The sequence below is a fragment of the Rhagoletis zephyria genome, unplaced genomic scaffold (genome assembly GCF_001687245.7).
Source record: "Rhagoletis zephyria isolate East Lansing unplaced genomic scaffold, Rhagoletis_zephyria_1.1 Rzeph_scaffold_00544, whole genome shotgun sequence".
Lineage (NCBI taxonomy): Eukaryota > Metazoa > Arthropoda > Insecta > Diptera > Tephritidae > Rhagoletis > Rhagoletis zephyria.
This window is the reverse complement of record NW_016157628.1, coordinates 162,923-170,692: the sequence shown is the minus strand read 5'-3', so window position 1 is coordinate 170,692 and position 7,770 is coordinate 162,923. Positions and strand designations below refer to the sequence as shown.

At 39.6% G+C, this 7,770-nt stretch overlaps 1 protein-coding gene across 1 annotated transcript in view; it reads left to right on the top strand.

Annotated features, from left to right (window-relative positions):
* Positions 1-320: 320 nt before the first annotated feature.
* MESR4 (misexpression suppressor of ras 4) overlaps positions 321-7,770 on the top strand; it is a 46,095-nt gene continuing 38,645 nt past the window's right edge. Inside the window, exon 1 of the mRNA XM_017612454.1 lies at positions 321-879. The gene's annotated coding sequence lies outside the window, so the exon portion shown is untranslated. The remainder of the gene's footprint in view (positions 880-7,770) is intronic.

Genomic DNA, 7,770 nt, shown 5'->3' with positions numbered 1-7,770 from the left:
TTTCAAATACAAGCACCTCAGTATTTTACACATTCACTGTGCTATATATATTTTACACTTTAATTAATTATTTTCTAAATTAAAATACACTTTTCAACCACTTGTGCAAAATATTCACCGACATTCACATTTGTCGCTTTTCCAAGGCGAATTTTTACAAGGTGGTGTTGATGGCGAATTTATATTTTCGCCGCGGTACTTCCTAATAACAAAATGATAACCAAGGCGAATTCATTTTACAACAAACACATTATTTTGACATTAAGAAGTACCGCGGCGTAAATCTAAATTCGCCATCAACACCACCTTGTATAAATTCGGCTTGCGCTTTTCTTTTGTTTTGCTTGGTTTGGAGATAAGTTCCTGTTGCAAACGTTTCAGATACGGTCAAAATCATCGCCGCACGTTTTCAAAGTAACGAGTTGTCCCTTCTTATAAAATTACCTTCTTTGGATTTTACAGCTTAGGCTGGCAGCACTGATTGGATGGCAAATTGTAATAGAATTATTTGCTGTCAACCATGTGGATGGTATGTGACATTTAGTTGTGTTAGGTTGGCAATACTACTCGAAAATGGCTAACGCCAAGAATCGCAGTTTTTTGTTTGGTAAACGTGCGTGTTAAAAACTGAAATTTAGACCACGGGCAATTTGTTTTACTATACAATTTTACTAGAAATATTGAAAATAGTAGAACTGCTAACGATTGTGTATATTTAGAGAAGTCCAGAACAGGAATTGGTCCAAGAAATAGTGAGGAAAACTTTTGCTATTGGAATAACACGAAGTGAATTTGTGGTGTGCCCTCAGCCACGGTTGTGGTCGTCTTTGGTTGGTCGGCTCAGCGAACGCTGGCGAATGGCAGCAGGATTTTTTTTAAGTGAGTCTCATATTGCTCCCTGAGTGCTTTTTTAAATTTATCATTATTTAATAAGATTTCGGGGAACGTCATTTTAATTTGGGTTGTTGTAAATTGGTCCAGGGGCGTATTAAGAACATGTATTTCACATGGTCGGCAATTGCGACCAAAAACTGCGAACGTTCAATTTATGTATATGAAAGCTAAGTTCATTGAGCGCTAGTTGTGCAATACTAGCTAATAATAAGTGGATGCGTGTTAATTATTTTAAAAAACCTTTCGGTTTCAAAAGAATGTCACTAAATTTTTTTTAAATGTATGTATTTTTTCTTATTGTTTTGTCTCATTCGATTCACTCATTTGTACTCAAGTATTGCCTGTAGATGTGATTAATCTTGTAAGCTTATTTAAAAAAGTAAATATAATAAAGTAATTAACACAAGTTTGGATAGTTTAAACACGAAACAAAATATTTATAAGAATAATAAAATAAAAATACGCGTGCAATTTTTTTCAGCATCTCTTTGTTGTGTAGTTGCTCTTTTTTGTTTACATCGTGCTCTCTTTTATATGGCTCGTCGTGAAAACCATGTGCTTTGAGTTTTATTTTGGTGTGGTAATGGCGGGAATGGATTGGACTATTTTATAAATAAACTGAAATGCCGGCCAAATATTTTTTATGTCCCTTCCTACATGAATTATAGATTTCGTTTTAAATTTTTCCTGAATATCACAGTAAGCTAATAATGTGCAATGTTAGTTATTTGCCCACTGTTTTTGGGTTAGTTGGCGGAGAGGATACCACACCCACTAGAAAGAGCACAGTTCGGTCTCCAGAATTGGACTCGACCTGTGAATGCCGTTCTGGGCACACAACCACTCGACGTGGACAGAACTTTGTCTGGGGAAAACTTTAGCTATTTGTACAACGATTTAGGGGTGGTGGCGGAGGGGGAGGGGGCGGGGCTCTGCAACCTCCCCCCCCAAAGACCCCTTGGGAGCTGTTTGAAAACAGCGGAAATTTGGATTTCTTCCAAACCGATTATAACCCTCACTACTCCTTTCTCTGTTGGCCAAGAAGAGGGGCTGAACACCTTTTGCAGAGAGCACCTGTCTGCCGTTCCCACGACAGTCGGGTTTACGTAACCGCAACGACCCAGATATATATCTGGCCAAGGACTGCCACTCCAGCAATACTCCCCAAAACCTCTTTGGGGAATTTGTATGCTGTTACAACAACAACAACAACAGCACCTGTCTGCGTAGGCGGCCGCACTTATGGATTATAACCCTCACTAAGTAGAATTCTCCTTTCTGTGTTGCCGAAGAAAAGGGGCTGCAGAACTTTTGCAGAAAACAACTTTCTGCGTAGGCGGCCTTCGGACGCGCTTAGGGATTATAACCCTAGCTAAGGAGAAATTCTCCTTTCTGTTTTGCTTAAGGAGAGGGGCTGAACACCTTTTGCAGAGATATTTTGTGGATATTTTTTTTTGACAACTCAGCTCGGAAACTTGCAAAAAATACCATATTTCCAACCGACATTATTAATAAATTAGTGCACAGATATAGTTAATTTTATTTTTGTAATAAAGCGTGAACTGTTGTCTACAAGTGTGTAAAAGGTTTTTGATTCGATTCACGCGTTTGGGCACAGCAACCCAAAATCGTTGTACAAATTCATAAAGAGTACCCCTTGTCTGCCTCGGGAGACCCGCACCCCAATAGCCCAACTTCGCTCTGGCTATTATAGCCGTGTTAACCTATACTTGAGCAGAATAATCGAGGATTTGCCCAACCAATTCCCGGCATGAGGAGAGTCGCCACTACGCCTGCCCCCAGAACCCGACCCAGCTAACGCCCCTGTCCCTATGGACAGATCGCGTTGATTTTGAGTGAACAATGCTTTACATACATATACATATATTTAGTAATATCTCAAATTTGTATATTTTTTAAAACTTCTCACTTTGCGCTCAACATTTTTACTCCTCAAAATTTGTTACATAAAATTAGTTAACTTTTAGTATAATAAAGTGCAATCGTTTTGTTTGTTTTTTTTGAGTAGGTGGAGTAGGAGTGGAGTTATTCCGAAAAACTTCATTTATGGTACGATTTGCTTATGTCTCACAAGAGCATGTATCTCTCTCAGCTCCTCTTCCAGCATGTTGGACGTCTCTTCCAATTTTCACTTCATCGCCACTTACTCCAAACTTCTAAGTCACTAGGGAAATGGAGTTCACTGCCGAAGAAGGAGTTTTACCCGTTGTTGATGTCGCGGCTACAACAACCTCGCAAAGATTGGTTAGTCTCTCAGTCGTTGTCGTCAAGCCCAACTAACATGAGACCCACAGGGACATTTGATTGGGGTTTTGTGAGCATGTGATGAGATGTTTTGAGTCGTGGGGTGTCTCTCCGCATGCCGGACACTCATTTGGCACATTCGCATCTAGTCTGCTCAGGTATGAGTTCAACCTGCTGCAGTAGCCATAGCGAAGTTGGGCTATTGTGGTCAGAGTCTCCCGAGGTAGACGAAATTCCGCTCGCTGCCCGGAGTGCAGCTTCATCCACTCCGTCCTACTGGTCTCCGGCGACCTCCCGTTTTATTTTTCTGGGTTTGTTTCATTTGTCTCTAAACATTACTGTCGAGTGTCGGCCACTCAGATAATTCGGCAACCACCGTTTGTCTATATGGGAGAGGAACCCTCTATGTCTTCTAGTAGCGTGGAGTGATTGACGGTATCAAAAACCTTTGCCAGATCCAACGCTATGGACTAGTTATCTCACAGGGGCTATTTCGGTTTAGGCCACGTATTATCTGAGTGTTTATGGCGTTAAGTGCCAGTGAGTGTTTATTGCGTTAAGTCACTTTACGGAATCTGTGTTGATGCTTCGCTGTTACCGTTACCGGGGAAAGGAGGGTTATCGGGCGATAAGACTCCTTCGTTGGCTGGCATTCACGGTTTAAGCAGTGGGACCACCCTCCCCATCTCCCAGATGTCTGAAATGTCTAGAGTAGCCATTGACGGGTTGGGAACCTTGGCTAAATAGATTACTCCTTATTACTATATTTTTCAGCATCAGCGTATTCCGTCGGGTCCCATGGCTTTGGAGGCTTTCGCCCTGCCGATGGCAGTGATCGGACTTCTACCACTTTTTGGTAGATCTGCCACTTTTTTGAGCATTTACCACATCTACCACACAAGGTCTAAAATCTACCACATATTCGCAGATTTGAGTGGTTTTATTTTTGCTCGACATAATTTTCTTAATTTTAGGAGCAAAAATGGTCCCACACTAAACACTAACAGGCAAAAAGGGATTCTAAAATAACCTGTAAAATATTAAATTTTCTCAATATTCAATTTTTTGACAGGAAACGTGGTTTTATTGTTTTGAATTGCAAAATATATGATTTATAAAAATAATTAATAGCGAAAATGTTAAAAGACGGTGAGTTTTGTGAAAGTATTAGCAAATTACAGTGCATCTTAAGTTTCTAAAGCGTTGTTTACTTTTACTTGAGAATTGTCAATATCGGCAAATCACAAGTAACGGTTTCTGGAACGTGCCACATATGTTCCCTACATCGTAATGTGATAAAAAGAAATGCTGGCAGTACTCCGCAAGGTCGCAGAAATCTTTCAAAATATGTTAGAAAAATATCTTGATATACAAGGAACTGCTTTATACGTTCAAGGAAAAAAATTGCCAAAACTCAACGCAATTTTTAGCAAATTCAATCTTACACTTTATTATATTAAAATAACTGTTTTTTTAGATTCTAATTAAAATGTTTGCAATTTATATGAAACCTTGCAGAATTTTTTTAATTTTTGTACAAAGTTTGATCCAAAACCTGAGATCTACCACATTTTTTGAAATCTACCACATTTTTTTCCAGATTCTACCACACAAATTTTTTTTTCAAGTCCGATCATTGGCCGATGGCTACCTGGACTTCACCGCAAGTGAAAACAAGAGGTGCTTCCTTGTTAGCAGTTTGTGCAGCCGTCTGGTCACTCTATGTTTGGTTTTGTCTGCCAGAGGATGCAGTTTAAATTGTCGGCTAAAATAGTTCGCGCATCGCTCCGGATCTGACGAGGCTCGGTCGCCGAAAGAGACTTCGACTCTGTCGTCGCGCTTTGCCGGATTGGACAGTGACCTCACGGTTAACAAAACCTTACTCACACCAAAGGTGAATTTACAAGTCTTCCCACTTCTTCCGCTTATGTATGTACGTTCACAAACTGCCCAATCTCCGTATTGAGATCCCAGATGCGGGGATTCCCGGGATCGGCCTGACCAAGGTTGTCACGCTCTTCGGCTACAACAGCCGCTTTAGCAGGAAAGTTCGGATGGGGGTCCGTTATACAACCGCCTGGACGAAGCGAGCTGCAGTAGCTGTGACAACCCTGCGGAACTTATGTTTACCTAAGTGAACGTCGGTTTCTGTGGGGAGGGTAGAGAAGATGCTTTCAGTAAATTCCGCGCAGGCTTTCCAATCAGCTTTAGTAAAGTTGATTTAGGTCCGGTGTTCCGCGAAAGGAAAGTCAGTAGGTTTATTAATCAAGATGACTATTTTATGTCTGTCGAGATGCAGCAGCTGCCCATAATCCAGTGGGTGCGTCGTTTTTCCTTGTGCAGAATAACGAATCGTGTATCTGCTCAGCCAAGTGTGTTCCCCTGTGATCATTTGACAGGCTTGAATGCCAAAGATTGTGGAGCGCGTTAAAGTTGCCAACTACCACACGGTGTTCACCTCTGAAGAGCGCACCTATTTCAGGTTGATATCCTGCCGGGCAGCTGGTGACAGGGGGTATATAAAAATTAAATATTTCGAGCTCGACATCGCCTGACCTGTGTGGTGGTCCTTGTGTTGAGTTGTTCAGACGGACTTGCGTGTGCACTTGTGTGCGCCGTGGAGGCAGCCCGTTTTGGCGGCCTTATTATAATTTGGCGCTTAATATTTTAGTAACAATTTTAACCATTCATAAGCAGTTTTTTCAACAATGGTTCAAAAAGGTTCGTTATGGTGCACAGTGGTCGGATAAGGCCTGCTTGACGCGAAAAGGCCTATTTTTAAACTGTGATAAATTAATTGGAATAAAGCCATTCTTATTCAGAAATGTCCAGCTAACTCAAAGCTGGTTAGTATTTTTAATAATATGTGCTGAGCAAGCCGTTGGATCCATTGAATTCAACGAATTCGATCGTGCCTTGTTCTAACAGTTATGAGTTGATAGCTTTCTTAACAATTTTTTTATGGAAACTTTTAATTATAACAGTAATTGCTGGTTTTGTCTTGCTTCTTCTTCAGCATGTTTAATGACCTTATCAGTAACGTTTCTAAAAAGATTATCTGATTTTTATAAAAATTGACAGTCCGTTTGACAGCTGTCGACTGTCAAACTTTTAGTTTGATATAAAATTCGTGACTAGCGTGCCTAAAAACCTAATAAGTGGTATTTTCAAAAAGATTTTCTTATTTTTAGAGAAATTAGCAGTCATTTGACAGCTGTCAACTGTCAAACTAAAAAATTTTACGGCATAATCAGATTTAGCATAACAAAAATACTATGATTATGCATTTTTATTATAATCGTAACAGCCCTTCTAATTTTTCGCGTAAACCATAGCTTCTCCGACCACTGTGTGGTGTAAGTTGATGGGTTAAACTGTAGTAAAAAGGTGTACCACTCTTGTTTTCAAAATTACCCAGAAGATAATTTTGGTACACTTAGTACAATTGATACATATTTGATATAAACTTCAAACATATATCCTTTTTATAAATTAAAGAAACAATTTTAAAAGAACTCCACCAAAAAGCCTTCTGAAGTACGTCCGATAAAAGCCTTTCTAGAAGGCCTTCTATGGGTAGCGAAAGAAGCAGCCCTTCAATTTATGCCACTCCATACAAAATAGAGGGGATAAATAAAGTAATGTCAAGTGGAAGGCCTCTTGACTCTCAGGATGACCTTTCGGAAAAGTGTTTAACTCGTGAAGTTATCTACTGGGTACGGCTAATCAACCCGCAAAAAATAAGATTGTTAAAAATGTTTTTTAAATTACTCCAATAACTCAACTTTTTCAATTTTTTTTTTCTTTAAATTGGAATAGTACATACGGATCTGTAGAAAACATAGATAATCATGTATGTATGTACATACCTCAGACCTCATTCTGTTCGCCCCTACATCAGCCCCAGGAACTCAACATTCTAATTCAAGTAGAAAGTAAAAATATTTAAACTTAAAACTAATTCAAGAATAAATAAAATAGAATTCTAATCTCAATTGCCATGGCGAATGCCCAACGCTGCCGATATGACATGATAAATAAGTTAGTAGCCTTATGTCTTCTGGGAATCTTTCATATGAGCAGTTGTGCCGGCGATGCCAGACGTGCCAATTATTTTTAAAGTTGACGCCGCCGCCGCCGCAAAGCCCATCGGAGTAAACTTCTAGTAATATGTATGCATGTATGTATGTACATATGTATATCAATAATTATTTTTACATCACATCGCCTTGATGTTGTCAGACAAAGGGGAGGGACATACAGTTCAGTTGTTTTTCATGGCCGAAATACATATACTCGGAGTTTTGCCATTGCCTACCGAGGGGCGACCGATATTAGAGAAAACTTTTTCACTTTTCTTTTTTTTTTTGAGGATGGGTTGAACCGGGCTTGAACCCAGTTTTTTTCAGAATTGTAGCGCGCACTGCTAAACACACACACCACAGCGGCCGCGATTACGTGTGTCAAGTTAGCACTACACTCTTCGAAATTGGAAAAGTTAACTACGGCATTAATTGTAGTGTTTTTGTTGTAAATTTGTTGTGGAAAGAAAAAATTTGTAGCTCTCGTTTTTTAAGAAAAAATGGTATGTAGTGCTAACTTGACACCATA